The 18,195-nt window shown below is 43.2% G+C and overlaps 1 protein-coding gene across 5 annotated transcripts in view; it reads right to left on the reverse strand.

The window, feature by feature from the left end:
• The window catches only part of SRGAP2 (SLIT-ROBO Rho GTPase activating protein 2), a 234,012-nt gene that overhangs the window by 143,989 nt on the left and 71,828 nt on the right, over nucleotides 1–18,195 (reverse strand). The gene's annotated exons all lie outside the window — the stretch shown is intronic.

An 18,195-nucleotide genomic window follows, 5' to 3' on the forward strand; every position in this document is an offset into this window, starting at 1 on the left:
GGGGAGAGGTCAGGATATTTTAATGGAGATAGAAAGGGCTCTGCCCAAGGGCAAATAGTGGCAGTCAAGAATGAAACAAGCACTGGGACCTCTAGGCATGCAAACCATTAACTGTCAATCAGATTCCATAGTTTCCAATACCACTGGATGTAATCAATCTTCAAGAAGTTGATATTTTCACCAACAAATATCACTCTTATCTCTGATGCTTCATCCTCACGGATGCTCAGAGCCTCTGCTGTGTCAAAGCTAGAAATATTTCTGGTTAAGCTCTAGCTTGGCAGCTTTCTGGCTGGCCAGAATCCTCGTACAGGGTTAGCAAACACCCTCTCTGGAACTGCAGCAATGGCAGCTCCAGATACAACCAGATCTGCCTCAGATGCAATACTGCATTCGTTACTGACAACAGACCTGGCACCCGCAGGAAGCAGCTTGCCAAAGCCAGACTGCAAGGCCTGCAGTGCGTATCCTGCTGAAGTTATGTCCCAATCCCCATCTGAGTCACAATGGAGTCACTTCTTTCATCCCTTTCTTCCCCACCCCTACCCCCAAGCCTGCTCAGCTCCAATAGCTTAGGATGTGACAGTAGCTCCAATCCCAGGGAAAAAGAGCACCTGTATTATTACGCCTTTCCTCTGCATGCTCCAAATTCATTCCCCAACAGTAGAGTTGTAACAGTGCTTTCAGTCTATGCTCTGTAATGCATAGGGTGGGCGTGTGGAATCTAGGGTTTTCATCTGAGCTGCGGATAAATCAGAGGCAAATCCAGGAACGAAGCTATGATGTTGAAAATTCTGCCAACCATCCTTTTATGAAGCAATGAGGGATGAGCAAATGGTACATTTGGCTTCGCCTTGGAGTAGCTGCGGGTCCATCATCCATCCCCATCTTCATTTTTGTTTGTTTTTACAGATATCAGGATGTACCACAAGTATCTGGTCCTTTATGGGTGATCTCAGGTGATCTCTGAGTGTAGTTCTTACCCTCTTTGGCTCCCTGCCTCCTCCCGTGCCAACCACCAACGCCAACCAGACCTGCAGTAACCTCACCTGAACTGAAACTGAGCACCGAAGGATTGTTTCAAGCAGACAGAAGGCTGTGCAGAAAAGCCGCCTACCTCATCAAAGCTCTCTTGTTCTGTGTTTTTTTGGAGTCTGATTACAGGGGTGTTGGGGGGGAAGATCTGCAGAGGGCATGCCAGGCATCTGGTTCCTGCCAGGGATTTCTGGGCCTCTTAAAGGCAACAGCCCTTGCCGAGACTATTCCTCGAGGCATCTGTCCTCTTTCTATCTTTGATAGATAGAAGTAGTAGCTGGTAGTAGTAGCCACTGGGTAAGCAGACTGTGGGTGGAGAGGACATTCACAGTGCTCATTGATATTACTTACAACTTGTCCATTAAATAAGAATCAGGGCATCTTAGGGTGAAAAGGCTTTCCAGGTACCCAGTCAGTAACAGATGTGCAAGAGGATGTGGATAGGCAAGGGGCTGTCAGCCCTCTCTGAGTCACTTGTAATTCATTTAAGACTTTACCTCAATAAACTCTCTAACTAGTGGAGCAGAAAGGGAGCACAGGAGGATGGATGATGCCCACCTTCGCCATAAAAACAGGAGGCTAGGGCTTCCCTGGTGGCGCAGTGGTTGAGAATCTGCCTGCCAATGCAGGGGACATGGGTTCGAGCCCTGGTCTGGGAAGATCCCACATGCCGCGGAGCAGCTGGGCCCGTGAGCCACAATTACTGAGCTTGCGCGTCTGGAGCCTGTGCTCCGCAACAAGAGAGGCCGCGATAGTGAGAGGCCTGTGCACCGCGATGAAGAGTGGCCCCCACTTGCCACAACTAGAGAAAGCCCTCACACAGAGATGAAGACCCAACACAGCCAAAAATAAATAAATTAATTAATTAAAACACACACACACACACACACACACACACACACACAAAAAGAGGAGGCTAAGCAAATTCCCACAATACCCATGAGGTTCCAGAGGTAGACCGCTCCAGGGTTGTCCTGTCTGAGGAACAAGCACTTCATAGGAGGTCTTTAAGATACGTGAATTAATCTAAGAAGCCCCAACGTGCATCCAGCCAGCATGGAATTCCACCCTGACCTCCTTAGGTGTCTCAACAAATGGGCAGCATTACCCAAAGTGCACCCCAACCTCAGGCATCCCCTCCGGGCCCCTGAAGGAAAGGGAGCACGTGCTTACTGAACACCTTTATACATATCATCTCATTTAACCTTTATTACTAGTCCATAATTGGTATCCCCAATTGTCCTGATTGCACAGATGAGAAAACTGAAGTATGACTCAAGTAATTTACCAAAGGCTCATACAATTAGGTGCAAGTGGGGTTGAAGCCAAATGAAGGTTTGCCTTGACTTGTCAAAGAGGTTGTCAGTGGGGCAGGGAAACAAGAGAAACGAACAAGAGTCTGGGGTCTCTGAGGTATTTCTGGGGGAATCACAGTGTCTCTCGCTCCAAACCCTGGAATGTCCCCTTCCCCACCTTCCAGATGAAGTGGTGACTCAGGCCCCCAGAGTCAAGTTTGGAGTAGCCCGGTGACTCACTAACTAGCCCATGTTTTGACTGGTCCACAACTGGGCTGGATCCCTTCCTGCTTCTTAGATCTCCTCTACAGGGCAGCTTTGAAGGAAGTGAGAATGCGATATCCCCACCCCAATCCAGGAAAAGGAGAGTCTCTGCTAAGAGATACCACCTGCCACTGTAGTTAATTAGTGATGCGACTCCACTGAGCATCTCCCCTGCCCCCCCACCCCTCCCCATGGAAGGAGATGCCGCCCTGGCTCCCACCCTCAGAGCCTCTGCACAGGCACTTAAGGGAGACTCCAACTACCCCCATCTCCAGGCCTGCAGCTCCAAGACAGAATGGCTGCTCTGTCCAGGGCAAAATGTGCTCTGTCCAGGCTTTTGCTGCTGCTGCTTTTGCTGCAAAGACAAACAATGGTCCCCAAGAAGGCAGCTGTGCCAGCCCCAGTCCTCTGTCCATGCATATGAGGGGCAGGAAACAATAGGCCACTGAACGCCAGCACGCCTGGGCCATGTGCCCAGGCGGGAGGCCCCTCTGCACCCTGGCCGACCAATAAACTACAAGGGCAGAAAGAAGAAAGGGTCAATTTATAAAAACATGGAGGAATTCCTCACAGTTCCATCCACACAGCTCCATCGTGTGCTTAGGCCAGAATGCACGTGCACACGTGTATACACGCAAAGACACACAATCACACCACCCACACTGCTTCACCACATCAACCCAAGAAGCCTTTGCAAATTCAGTTTATAGTTGGATGAGAGTTCCTGGGAGCTGGGGATGATGGGATCTTTGTAGGTTCTGTCCCTAGAACTACACTGAAGAAGTCAAGTTCTCACTTTCTACATGCAGCTGTATCTCAGGGCTATAAATGTATTTCATGGCCATCCAGAAAGCCAAAGTACAAAGGTCACCATGAACGACCTGGAGTGATACATGCCAAAAATGACCTCCCCTGGGCACCTCACACAGCCCATTTATTCAGCAAATCTTTACTGTGCACCTACTGTATAACAGACCCTGTGCTAGGTGATGGCAACAGAGGACAAAACAGGCCCAAGCCCTGCCCTAATGAAGCATGGCTTGACAAGAAGAGGAAGGAAAAGAAAGCAAAGACAATCTCATTACTTTTGCTTCAAATATTCTTTACGATAGATAGCCATGGTATTAAGCCCCCACCTAAAGACCAAAGATTTAAAAATCATCAGTAGCAGGTAAAAGATATTAGGCAACAAGCCTAAGAACATTTCAATGTCCTCTGACTCTTTTTCTATTATGTTTTATAAAAATGACACTTGAATAAAAACTGCAGCTTCCCTTGCAAAAGGGACCAAAGTTCTAGAACAAGTTTCTTGAAAATCAGAGTTAACCTTTGGTTAGCATTTCATTCAAAGATTCAAGTCAAAATGTAACTCCACTGTTCTGGAACTAGACCGTGACGATGGCTGCACAATCTTGTGAATATACAAAAACAAAAAACAAAAAACCCACTGAATTGTACACTTCAAAGGGGTAAATTTTATGGTATGTGAATTATATCTCATTACAAAAATTGAACCCCACCAAATCAGCATGTCCTGCTGAGTGCCATCCTGCCAACTAAGGGGAAAATGGTCCAGCAAACAGGCACCAAAAGGAGGAAGGAATTCTTGGTTTCCATTTCTCCACTTGTATGGGCTGAATTTCAGTTCTGAATTGAATATTCTTAAAGCAAATCTTAGAAGCTGTCCCTCAGGACAGGAAGCTTGGCCAGGACATTGAACTCCACTGGCAGATCACCATTCCATCATTTCCGAAGGGTGTCAGATCAAAACCTGGCAAGGAATGCTTTTATGTATGAGTTCAAATGCAGGCTCAGCACACACGTCCAGAAGAGCTCCCCCCAGGATATGCTGACGCCTTGTCCATGCTTGGCCATAGCTGAGAACCTAACTACACCTGTCCTGGGAGTTAGAAGGAGGCTCATTTCCTTTTTAGAAAGAAGCTGAAGGGTCACAAAATGGATGAAATTCAAAGAAAAACTAGACCTAACAGGATACTGATCATTTAACAAAAACAGGGCCCTGCCACAGCTACAATCATGGAGACTCCTAAATTATATAACACCTGCCAATGCAGGTGACACAGTCCTCTAGAAACTGTCCTCACTTCAGAGAACACCCAGGAAATTCATCAGTCAGCAGAGTACTGGGGGATTCTGTTCAGCTCACTGCTTCCAATCCAAAGATATTAACCCCTTTATTTCCCTCTTTCAAAATTCATCTCCTCTTTTAGGAATTCTGCCTGGTTAAGTCACACGGAACCCCCTCCTATGAATCCCTTATCTCTGAGGAGAAAATGGGGGTCGGGGGGAGGCCGGGAGAAAGATGTAATCTTTCAGGAGATCAACACAGGCACGTCCTTCCCTTCTCCTTGACGTGCTGGCACCTAGGGGACAAGAGCTGCCACTCCCACAGGCTGTGCTCAGAGCCCGTTGAGCATGAGGTCAGCCTGCGTTCCCCACTGGGAATCAGGCCTGATGCTGGTCTTTTTCCACAAAATCTGTCTCTCCTGCTTTTAGCCTTTCACAAACACATGATGTCACCTCAGCCATCTCAGGAATATGAATTCCTAGTACCTTTCCAGCAAGTGTTATAGAAGAAGACAATTGAGGCTTTCACCAGGCTCTACCCTCCATATCTCTTACCAAGGCCTCTTATCAAAACGGTCATCGGCTCCTCTCAGAACTGTTCCCTGGGAAACAGAATGCTGGAATACCTTGCCAAGTCTCACTCTTTACCTGCAGGTTTGCCTTTCTACAAACTCAGTAATGGGAGGGCCTTTAAATTTTTTCTTGGACAGATAACCGAACCAGAGCCCAGAGAAGGGGAAGGAATTTCTGGAGATCACACAGCTATTAAGCTGCAGATCTAGGCCTGGAACCCGGGTCACTGGGTTCCTAAGCCAAAGTTCTTTCTTACTTACTCTTGTCACAAATATTTATTTGAGCACCTTCCAGGTGCTCTGAGAGTACAAAGACAAAAGTCCTCTGTCAATGTTAGCAGAGCAGTCAGGAAGAGACAAGTAAAAAACCTACAACAAACACAGTGAAACAATAATATAAATAAACGAGGTATGTACACAGTGTCGTGAGAGCAGAGAGAAGGAAGACACGTATCACCCTCAATCAACTTCCTATACCACATCTTTCAGTGACTGACATTATTACTTATCTCAGTAGTCAGTATGCCAAAAAAAGCCATCAAGCTACTCTTAGCAAACTAGAAAACAGCAAATATTCTTCCTCAAAGAGTGTGATTGATGGCCTTTTTCCTCGTTACTTTACCCTATTGAACATAGCATAGAAACAAACATGAGTTAATCCAAACAATCAATCAACAAATAGCTACTAAGCTTCCAGAATATGTGGATGTGACATACTTATTGTTTTCCCTTCCTTGCATCCATATCCTCCCCGACTCTTAGTGCTTTTGACAAAGCTGATTCCACGTCCGGCCTCTCCAAAGATGGTAGATGTTACCTCTAGGCCCTGTTTAGGAGCTACAAGACCTGGGGACAAGGTCAGTCTGAGACAGTGCTACTATCTTGCCACCACGAGTGGAATGGAGCCAACCTAGAGGAAGCAGAGCTGAGGTATGGGAAAAGGAAACCTGAGCCCCTGAATCAATCATGGCCAGATGCCAGCCCTATCCCTGGCCCTTTCCAGCATACAAGCCAACTCATTCCGTTTTTGCTTAAAATAGTTTGCATTGGGGTTTTGGTCACTTGCAAACAAAGGATTCCTAGTGGACTAAGTAGGGAATTCTCAAGTATTCAGAAGCATGAAGGTCCCTGTCCTCAAGGAACTTACAATCTAATTGTGAAAACATGATCAAAATATAGACTACATTTTCAAAAAATACATAATTATTTACATATTACGTAATTATGCAAGATATATAATTAAATATATAAATATTTATTATAGTATACTGCAAGAATGAAGCTGAGAAGAAACATTACAAGTAAAAGTCTTAAGGACTCAAAGCAGTGGGGACTAACATTGCTAAAATAAGGCTTCTTGAGAAAGACTAAACTCCTTGAGAGGGAGAAATTGTTTGTTTGGCTCACTAACATACTCTAGACCCAAAACAATACCTGGCATATAATAGGGCTTGAAATTTGTGGAAGGAAGGAGAGGATAAAGAGAGAAAATGGGAGGAAAGAGAAGTCTGAACTAGTATTCTGAGGATGGGTAAAATTTCAATAAATGGAAGGGTGAGGAGACAATCTTCCAGAAGAAGGGAAAACATAAGCGGAGAGATGGGAATGTTTGAGCGTGGCCTCTTTATGAGATAGTGAGGAGGCTGGCCTCACCAGAACAAAAGGTGACGTAAGGGTAGGTCAGAGATAAGGGTGCATAGGGAGGAGCAGCTCCAAAGGCTAACAGGGTAGTTTGGATTTCAAGAGGCCAGAAATGGAGCTGGTGAAAGTTTGTGTCATGATGGGAACAGAGCTGAAGGAAGATCAGAGTGGAAGAGGTCTGCTGGATGGGTTCCTAGGCCTTCTAAATTAAGAGATGGAGTGAGCGTTAATGAGCAATCCAGGCTGAATAGTACAGAGGTCAAAAAGAATAGGAGAATTCCAAGAGTGGAAAATCCCCACACATACTAACACTAATCATTAGTAATAATACATACTTTAGAGCCACTGATCCTAAAGCTAGTTGAGTCCAACCTATCCCTTCCTATACAGTGGGGAGCAAACTGGACATGTAAGAGAGATCGTTGGGTTCAAAGGTAAGACAGTTACCTTGGTGGGAGGAAGGAGGGGTGGTGGCAACTGGAGTGCTAGCCTCTCCGGCTTTCCTTTTACTATAGTTCTTTGTGTCGAACTTTAAGTTTGGCCATCTTCAAAACTGTCTGCCCTGTGCAGTAGATTTCCCCAAAGTTAGGAAAGAAAGAACCTTTCCTCCCCTCGCATTAACTCCACACTACCTAAGAACAATGCATGCAGCCTTGGAGACAAAGAGAAACCAGCCAGGGGGAAGGAGAAGGAGAAAAATGGCCTTAAGAGTTTCCGAAGGACATCCATTCATTAACTGTTGAGCCCCCAAGTGAAGACACAGAAAGCAGCCTCATAAAGCCAATGAGACAGGAGGGTGTGAAGGGGAATAACTCAATGAACTTTAATCATCAGGACTGCTCTTGGCAGGCCGCCTTGGTTCTTTTAAGTGACTCAATAGAAAGTCAAAGACAAAAGGCTCCCAAATGAACAAGCTGCCACATCAAATGCCAAAGTAGTAATATTAGCTCCTAGGCCTTGCCTGAGATGTTTAAGAAACAGAATTCCTGAGGTCCAAAGTCTAGAATTAGCTTGTACTACAAACTAAAGATCTGGAATGAGATGACCAACAGCTCCTCTGGGAAATGTTACCTAGTCTGATGCCCCTGATTGATTGCTAGAGACAAAGTGGAAGTGAATTCCCAAGGACCATGATAACCAACCAACAAATCTAGCAAATATTTGTCTCATACCATCTCTGTGCAAAGATCTGAGTGACAAATCATTGGAACACACGAGAAAATATAAGACACTGTCTTGCTTTCAAGGAGCTTATAATCCAATTGGGAAAAAAAGGAGACTAAATGCAAAAGCATTCAACTGTATAGGACTGTGTGTGCTAAGTGCCAAAATAATGGTTCCAGATTACGCTCAGAGAGGAGATCAGTATAAACCAGGATCAGCCTGAGTTAGTCTTCAGGCCTGGAACCGGGGAGGATTTAAAGAGGAGTAAGGGTTATAGAGGAAGGAGGGCTGTGATTACTAGGGCAAAGGTGAGGAGGCAGAAATGGGCAGATCAAGCCCAGGAGCCTGTGTGAGTACAGCACAGTGATTTGAAAGTTTATTCAGAAGAGCATGTAGAGAAAGAGGGGGGTGGAAAAGCAAGAAAGGGCGCGCATGCTCGATGAGCAGATCAGATACACTGTTCCAAAGGGATCTGTAAACTGTGCATAAAGCAAGGTAAGGGTCTTGAAAAGCAGAAGGACAGCACAAGAAGAGTCAAAAACCCAAGGACTTCCCTGAAATCAACTCCTGAAAAGACTAAATGTCAATTTCAACATGTCCACTATAGTAATGGGCAACGGTAAACTGTATGCTGCTCAAGGCTCCAGCGCAACTGAATGGAAAACAAACCAGATCAATCCTAAAATCCAGACCCTGAATTCCTAGAGAGCTGGCTCTGGAGGATTTACTTCATTTTGTGTAGGACCCAGCTTGGCCTACAGTATTGGCACATCGTTTCAGATTTAGTTCCACCAGCATGGACCAAGCCCCTATTAGTTGTTGGGAAAAGGGACAAAGATGAGTACAGAGGACCAGGAGATTCACTCGGCCTTTGAAGTGCCTGTGGAACTTCCTATTGGAAAATGCAGTTTTGTTCTCCAGTCTGGAGTTCTCAGGAGAGGTCAAGTCTGGAAGGAGACATTTGCGAGCCATCAGCAAGTAGATGGGAGTATGAAGTTAACCATGAAAGGGAATGCAGCTGCCCATAGAAAGCATGAAGAATGAAAGAGAAGTAGGCCTAAGCCTGGGGACACCCTCATTTAGGTGGAAAGCAAAAGAAGAGGAGATAGGAAACTAGAGTGAGAATGGAAAGAGATGTATCAAGGTGTCAATAACTGCAAATCACTTAAAGAAGACAGAAGGGCAAAGAGTTTATTAACTTGGGCGATCATTATTGAGAGCCTGCTATGCATCACCCAAGATGAACACAACCACCTTACTGACAGGCTGGGTCAGCCTGTACTGCTCCAGTTGCTATGACTGTTCCAGTGTTTCATGCTGGTAGGCTGCCCTGACAGCCCCTTGCCTTGTACCTGTGCTACATGCCTCTCAATTCCCACCCCAGGGTTTCCCTGTCGCCACTGAGGCATGGGATTTGGAGGGACCTGCTCAGCCACCAGCCATGCCATGAAGAAGCACAGGGGAATTGAAGCTCTAGGACATCAACCCCTGAGTAAGAGGGGATGGAGGCTGGCAAATGAAATCTTCTCCCTCCTTTCCCCAGTGGACCATTCAGAGATGTAGTAGCTTCACATATTTTCTCTGAAGATGTCCCACAAGACCAAATGATCAGCCTGTCATGAAGCTGTGGCCAGCCTCTAAGCAGTCCCTTATATTTGTTCTCCCTCCCTCCCTCCCTTTCTCGCTTCCCTTTTCTCCTCATTCCTGCTTCCCTGTGATGGCTCTCACAAACAAAGTGTAAGCTTTTGCCTCTAGAGCTCTAATTCTAGGGAACCCAGACTAAGACAATTACCATGGGCCAGGCACTGTTCTAGATGCTGGATAGATCATCTTTTCTTTGATGAAACTTATTCCCCAATGAAAGTATCTCCTTAGTAGAGTGTTGAGAATAGCTAACTAATAGTTATTTTTCAAGGACTCAACATATTTGTGAAGTGATTGGTTGGTTATAAGAACTGATTTAGTTGACTACAGTTTGTTTTCTATGAACAGGTAAAGTGTCTCTACAAAAGTTATGGGCAGGTATACAAACAACAGTGATCACAGATGCCATTTATTAAATACTTTCTATGTGACTCATAGAAAGTTGAGTCACCATTTAAGTGTAAAGGTATGTTATCTCATTTAATCCTCAAAACATCCCAGTGGGATAAGTTGGCAATAAAGCAGGATGGTTAAGAGCCCAGACGTTGCATTCAGAAAGACCTGGCTTTAATTCTAGCTCTGCCACATGCTAGTTGTGTATCCTTGAATAAGACACTTAATCTAAGTCTGTTTCATTAACTATAAAATAGAGTTTGTAACAGCAGCCACACCAGTGGATTATTATAAAGCGTAGAAGAGATAATAAAATAGGTAAAGTGTTTACTATATGCCGGGTACCTAGTAAGAGTCTATTAAAAGTCAATCATGATTCCGCCCACTTCACAGATGGGGACCACCGAGGTTCAGAGAGATCAGTTAATTGCCTGAGGTCACCAAGATAGTTACAGATCACGACAGGATCTGAACCTAGATGTGTTCAATTCTAAAACAGGGCTCTTACCCACTCTCCTACATTTTTTTTAATGAAACTGAGATATGGACTCATTTAGTTGCCTTTCATACTGGAATCCTATAGTTCTAGCTGGCAATATTGATTGCGATCCTTGAATTTCTTCAGCTTTTCACACAAAAGTCCTCATTCTTACTGCCTTAACTCTGAGTATTTAAGTATTTGTGTTGCGGTGGAGTGGGAAAACACCTTTATATCATTTCTTCTTGAAGGAAAGAGTAGCAAAAAGTCCATGCCCACCTAGAGATGCTATCAATTGGAGAGGCAGCAGAGCAAAATCTGAGTTACCATTCAACTTTCTCTGAGCCTGCTTGGCACAAAGAAAGTATTTAGTAAGTGGCATCTATGATCACTATTGATTGTATATGACGTGCCTGCCTATAACTGGAAAACAGACTGTCGGGGCTCAAAATGCCAGCTCCATCACTTACTAGCTGTGTGACCCTGGGCAAATTACTTAACTTCTCTGTGCCTCAATGTCTCTATGTGTCAAAGTTCATTAATAATAGTACCTACCTCTTAGAGTTTTTATGAGTTAACATTTGTAAAGTAATTAGAATAGTTCCTGGTACATTGAAAATACCATATATGCTTTTGTTAAATACATAAATCAAATCTGTCTCATGGGCTCTTTAATCCTTTAACTTTCTAGACAAGAAGGTATAGGAAGTGATAGGAATTGAATAGAATAAATTAGTGGCTTCCTAACTCTTACAAGCCAACACACACACACACAGGAAACACAACTTCATGAAACAATACATATTCCATAAAGTCTGTTTTTTTACATTTTAAATGCTGGTTGTGGCCCACTAATTTGATTTCATGACCTAGTAGAAGGTCTTGACCTGAAGATTTAAAAAGCTATGGAATAAAACACATGGCCACCAAAGGCAGAACTAGAACAGAGTCTTCAAACCACTCAGCTCCTTCTTCATGGTCATTACTAAATCAGAAAGAGCTTAAGTTTCACTTCTTGCTTGAAAAGAAACTGTACATTCCGGGTCCTCCTCCCATTCCTTCCACATTTCACATGAACACTAGAAATTCAGAGAACACCAAGGAACCAATGGATACTTCCTGTCTATGCAACGCCTGCTACTGTTGCCCAATCCAATGTGTCACCACTGTGTATCAGGGAGAATTCTCCGGCTTGTCCTTTGAGGTTTGTCTTCCTGATTTTGAGGTCCAGCAACTATGATAACCCATCACACCTTCAGAGCAAAAAAGCTACTGATCTAACACAAAGGCAATGTCATTACATATTTAATAAATGGATTATAAACAGAATAGATGACACTTATTAATGGTTAAGTTGGAAAAAAAAAAGAGTTCTTATCTCCTAGAGATAAATACTGAAACATTCAAGGATGAATAATGTCTGGTATTTGCTTCAAAGTGATGGAGGGGAGTGACGGGTGGGGTGGGGAGTGGATATAAATAAAACAAGACTGGCCATGAACTGAGGATTTTCGAAGCAGGGTGATGGGGATATGGAAGTTCATAACACTATTCTCCCTACTTTTGCATATGTCTGAAATTTTTCATAAAGGTTTTTAAGAATCCAATTAATGGGGCTTCCCTGGTGGCACAGTGGTTAAGAATCCACCTGCCATTGCAGGGGACACGGGTTCAAGCCCTGGTCCGGGAAGATCCCACATGCCGCGGAGCAACTAAGCCCGTGCGCCACAACTACTGAGCCTGTGCTCTAGAGTCCGTGAGCCAAAACTACTGAGCCCATGTGCCACAACTACTGACGCCCGCGTGATTAGAGCCCGTGCTCTGCAACAAGAGAAGCCACCGCAATGAGAAGCCTGCACACTGCAACGAAGAGTAGCCCCCGCCCGCCGCAACTAGAGAAAGCCCACGCACAGCAATGAAGACACAACACAGCCAAAAATAAAATAAATTTATTAAAAAAAAAAGAATCCAATTAATGGCATGTTAAAAAAAAAAAAGACTTAAAAAGACTCATAGTAAAGGCAAAGGAAGATCAACAAAATAGAAAGAATACCCAGAGATATAATACAGAGCAATTAATTTCCTTAAAATGGATGGACTAAATCTGTGGGTAGAAAAGGGATACTACATACCAGGAAATGTACATAAAATAATCAACATCAAGACAGATACTGTTTAAATTTTTGAACTTCAAGGATAAAGAAAGAATTATTTAAGAATCAATGGAGAAAAAGCAAATTGTCTAACAAAGTAGGGGGGGGGGGAATCAGGATGGTCTCAGATTTTTCCAGATTGTTCCAGGCAATATTTGAGGCCTGAAGTAAATGAAGCCACATTCTAAAATGATTCTAAGGGAGAGCCACTGTGATCCAAGAATTTATGGCAAGCTGAGTCACCTCAAGTTCAAGTGTGAAAAATGTTCAGCCATTGCCAACTTGAAAGATCTCGGCCTATATAGACCCATGAACCCCTCCTGAGAGACAGAAATCCTGCACCCAGTAGCTCAATCAAAACAAAACCACAGGAACAAAGAAGCAGTAAAAGAAAAGACCCCCAAAATGGGAGCGTGCAGCTCAGAATGTAAATGTTAGAAACACTGCCAAGGAAAAAAAACCAGATAAGCTACAAAAACTGGGAGATGGGAAAGAGAGGTACAAGGAAGGGCAAGAAAATGAATCACCTAATCTTTCCAGGCAAGGGATCAGCCAGCCTTGTCAAAAAGTGAAGATTTAGCTAAAAATGTAGTTTAAAATATCAGCAATGACTTCAGCCTCCTAATGATTTTCACAATCATTTTCTTAACCTTAGAGAGAACTTAAAGGACTACGATCTTTTGTGGAGAAGAAACATTTATCTGAAGTTCACCAGTTTCTTTACTTTCACTTCAGTTTCTTTTTCTTCTGTTAGATTCAAGTAAAATTAAATTCAATTGTTTTTATTTTTAAAGCACATATGGCATAATGCCAATCTTATAAAATTATTTCACTCTCGCCAGCCACCATTCTGTTTCCATGCGCCGAAAGTGTGCACTGGAAGAGAAAGTCCACATGCCTGGCACCAAATCCACCACCTCCACCTCCCCTCCCAGCCCTCCCTGTCTCAGCGCCTAGCCTAGGTTAATCTTTCCACCTGCACACTAGAACCCACACCTTCTTGCTCACTCAAGGCCCTTGCTCCTAAAGTTATACACCTATTTTCTGTATCATCCTTTTCCCCTCTCTGCCGGATCATTCCCATAAGCAAACAAACATGCTATATTCCCCCCCAAGGAAACACAGTTTCCTTGCTCTCCCCCTTCCTCCCCAGCTACTTTTTCATCTTGTCCTCTCTTTACAATAAAACTCAGAATGGTTGTCCATACTCCCAGCCTCTACTTCCTTTCTTCCCTTTTTCTCTTTAGCCCACTGTAATCAGGCTCTTGCTTCTTCCATTCTCGCGGTGGGCAGTAACGATCTCCACGTAGCCAAACACAGCCAATTCTCGGGACCCAGCTTCCTCCACCACCACCAGGACTGGACAGAGGGGATCACTCTCTGGCCCCGGGACACCACCCTCTCCTGATACGCCCCTGGACACACATTCTCAGTCTCCTTCACTGGACCTTCCTCCTCTCTCCCAACCTCCAACTGCTGACACTCCAGGGTTCCATCTAGGGCTTCTTTTCCATGTCTACTTGCTTCCCAGTAGATCTCTTCTGGTTCTGTGCCTGGTAACTGCCAAATCTGCATCTCCAGTCTGGACCCCTCCCTGAATTCCTGGCTCCTATAACTGACTTAACATTTCCTCTTGGATGGCTAACAGGTACTTAGAACTTAACATGCCCAAACCTGAGTTCTTGATACACACCCTGATCCCCATGTTCCCTGTCTTAGTAATGACACCACCTGCCAGGCCAAAAACCTTAAGATTTATTATTGATTCTTCTCTTTCTCTCAAACTCCCAATCCAATTCATGAGCAAATCCTGTTCGCTCTACTTTCAAAATTCAACCAGAATTAAACCACTTCTTATCCCCTCTACCATTCCCAACTCAGTCCAACTCAGCATCATTTTGTTCTGAATTACTGTGGTAGCTTCCTAACTGTTCCTGCTGCCGCCACCCTCACTCCCCTAACAGTCTGTTCCCTGCTCATCATCCTCCAACGGCTTCACATTGTAGAAAAAAGCTGCAGGCTTTCTAAAGCCTTACATGGCCTAACCCCTGGCTATCTCTCCAGTCTCTCTGTTATGTTCACCTTACTCACTGGTCTCCAGCCACACTGGCCTGTCTGTTCACAGAACATGCCAAGCACACTCCCACCTCAGGGCCTTTGCATATGCTTTCCCTCGGCTTGAAGCACACTCCCCCAAACATTCACATGGTTAGCTCCCTCACTTCACTCAATTCTTTGCCCAGATGTTGCTTTCTCAGAGCAACCTTGTGGCCACTCCATTTGAAAGAGCCCCTGACTCTCTCTATGCCTTTACCTCGTTTTATTTTTCTTTATGACACTTATAAATCTACTTAGTTATGTATTTATCATCTTACCCTCCCACCAGAACATAAGCCTCACGATAGCAGGGACTTGATCCCTGGTGTCATAGTGCCTCACACATAGAAAGCACTCAATGTATACTCATTGAATGAATGAATGTAGAACTCTTTTGGTGTAATAGAAGTTGGAACAATTTATTGCTGACTTCTTTGTACTTTTCAGTTTTGCATATTTTTTAATGAGCATTTCCTATTTTATAAGGAAGCGACAGCTATTCCTCTAAAAATTAAAACAGAAAACCAATCAAAAATCAAAGGAGAGATGTATTATCTAATCAGCTCTGCTATATTTTGACAAGTGTTTTTGCCCCATTATTTATGATAGCCACAAAAGAGTTCACAATGTAATGCCCACAGGGCATTTTTCATAACTGATGACTTTTTAGGAGGAAACTTTACTGGAACAAAAGTTTTAATTGCCCAGGGCTGACCAAAGAGTGCAAAGACAAGCCTCCCAAGTGAGAATGAAAATTGGCAATGTTTTCCTAAATATCACTACCCACTATAATATTTTTTCAATATTGCTGCCGTAATCTAGATGCCAGAGTCTGTTAGCATCCTGCAAACGAAAGTGTGATGGTCTTCAGTAATACTTACATAGAAAATAAAAGTATCACTTTCAAATAAGCTGACACTTCTGAACATGTAATAACCAGGGTCACAGAATCACAGGGGCCAGTGAGAAGATTAAAAAGGGTCCCTGTGAGCCCCACTGACACACTTACCACCAGGAAAAGTTCCTGTCCCTCCAACCAACCCACAGCAACACCCAGCAGTGTCATTCAGCAAGTGGAGTGATCTGCTTCTTCCACCCCCAAGAGGCCCCAGGGAAAGTGGAGAGGGCATAGAACCAACCCCTTGTCACTCATGAGTGAGGTCCAATGGCAAATACAAGGCATGAACGGCACACAAAGCTAGGCCACGGTTTCAGTGTTTCTCCCTTCTATCCTCACCTCCAGTGTTACCTGCATCTTCTGCTCTTTTCATGATGAGGAAGAAAGCAGCAAAAGCCCGTCTGCTCTGGAAATGTGGACTAGTGATCTGGCATCGTGGGACATACCGCAGAAGTTACCTACCCCAAATAGGATTCAAACCCAGGTCTCCTAATACGTCCACCTACATTTTTCTAAGGCTGTTGACCAAGCAGTAGACTGTGAATCCCAAGCAGCTGACACATATGTTCTAGGGTCTTCACATGACTAATGGCATTCAGAGCAGCAACTTCTTTTTTTTTAAATCAATAATCTAATTGTTTTCCCTTTAAAACTAGAAAGTTTAGAGCCTCTGTATATCACACGAGTGTGCACAATGGTTAGTGGCGACAAGTCAAACATCATTAACTAGGCCAAGGCGATTTTTTAGTGTGGTAAAATATACACAATATAAAATTTACCATGTTAACCATTTTTAAGTGTCCAGTTCTAATGCGGCATTAAGTACATTGTTGTGCAACCATCACCATCATCCATCTCCAGAACTTTTTCATCTTCCCCAACTGAAACTCTATACGCATTAAAGACTAACTCCTCATTCTCCCTTCCCTCCAGTCCCTGGCAACCTCCATTTAGGCCAAGGTGGTTTTGAGCATTGTACAGTTTTTCATTGTTTTAATTCTTTGCCACACATCATAAAATGTATAATCATAGTGGACTATGGGTTGAAAACAAGAAGCCTAAGAATACAAATGATGAAATGCAATTGTCAATTAGAAGTATAAGTATCAAGTCATCCAGTTCACATCAAGATGGTCTTCGCCAGGTCACCATGTAGCATTCATGTGATTCAATCTTATGAATCCATTGTTAAAGACACAAGACATAGGAATAACCATAACCAAATTGACTTTTCAATTGTTAGAAGAAAGGCATTCCATACCTACAATGTGTTATTCCCTGTAAGATATGTAGTTGAAACCATCTGTGGTAACTCACCATTTAAAAACAAAACTTTAGAATTACATTTAAGAAGAAGTCATTTTTTTAAGAGTGCAAACCAAACATTGGGTCAAGAAGTCAGGTTTCTCTTATTTTTAAAAAAATATATTAGCAAGTCATTAAATTTCCAACTACATTTTAATGAAGTTGGTCCCAAATTAAGCACAATATTTTAAATTTATTTTGATAAATCACACTCTTTCATAATTTATTTAAATAAATTAAATAGTGCATATCACTTGCTAACTGAGAAAAGAAAAATTATCTTGATATATAATGGAGGCTATTAAAATTTTAAGTCTATGTTAAAATAAACTGTACACTATAATATAATTTTAATAATGTTGATATAAAAGAAAACATTTTACCTAAATTCACTTCTTTATCATAGTTTATAAAAGTGACAACATTATCTTTTAAATTCTTGAGGGGGTTTACAAAATTATATTACTCTGAAAGGAGTTCCTAAATTCTAAAATGTTACAAAATGCCAGTCTAATATAAAAAACTTTTTGATCAGACCCCAGTAATTTTAAGGAACTTCTTTTCTCTTGACCCTGTGCCTGCCTTCCCAAGGAAACTAATCCACCAGAGAAAAACTATAAAAGTTCTTGCAGTGTGATGAGCCCAGAATCAGGAGAAAAGAGGGTGCTGTAGGAATATACAGTAGATAAGACCAGCCTGGTCTAGGGCTCAGCAAGGGGCTCTCAGAGGTCCTGGAGTATCAGAGTGAGCCAGAGGAAGAGGGCAGGAAAAGTGCTCCAGCCCACAGGCAACAGCATGTTCAAAGGCCCAGAGGCAAGAGAAAGGAAGCCATGTGCAAGGAATTGAAAAAAATCTAAGAAATTCAGATTAGCTGAAGCACAGAGTTTAAGTGAGAGGGTGAAAGAAAAAAAAGAGATTGATTAAAAAGAAAGGCAGGGATCAAGCCCTGGAGAGTAATGCAAATAGTCTGAAGAAGAATGGAATTTTTCCTAAGAGCAGTGGGAAGCCATTAACACATGGAGTAGAAATTAGATAAGCAAACTACAGTATTTTTAATGACATAAGTGTTCCACTCCAACAGAGAGCCAAAGTAGAAGGGAAATGTGAGACTTTTTATTTTCAGAGGGTTTAAGGCTTTTGAGACTCTTCTTATAATGACTCCCTCAAC

The sequence above is a fragment of the Eubalaena glacialis genome, chromosome 3 (assembly GCF_028564815.1).
Source record: "Eubalaena glacialis isolate mEubGla1 chromosome 3, mEubGla1.1.hap2.+ XY, whole genome shotgun sequence".
NCBI lineage: Eukaryota > Metazoa > Chordata > Mammalia > Artiodactyla > Balaenidae > Eubalaena > Eubalaena glacialis.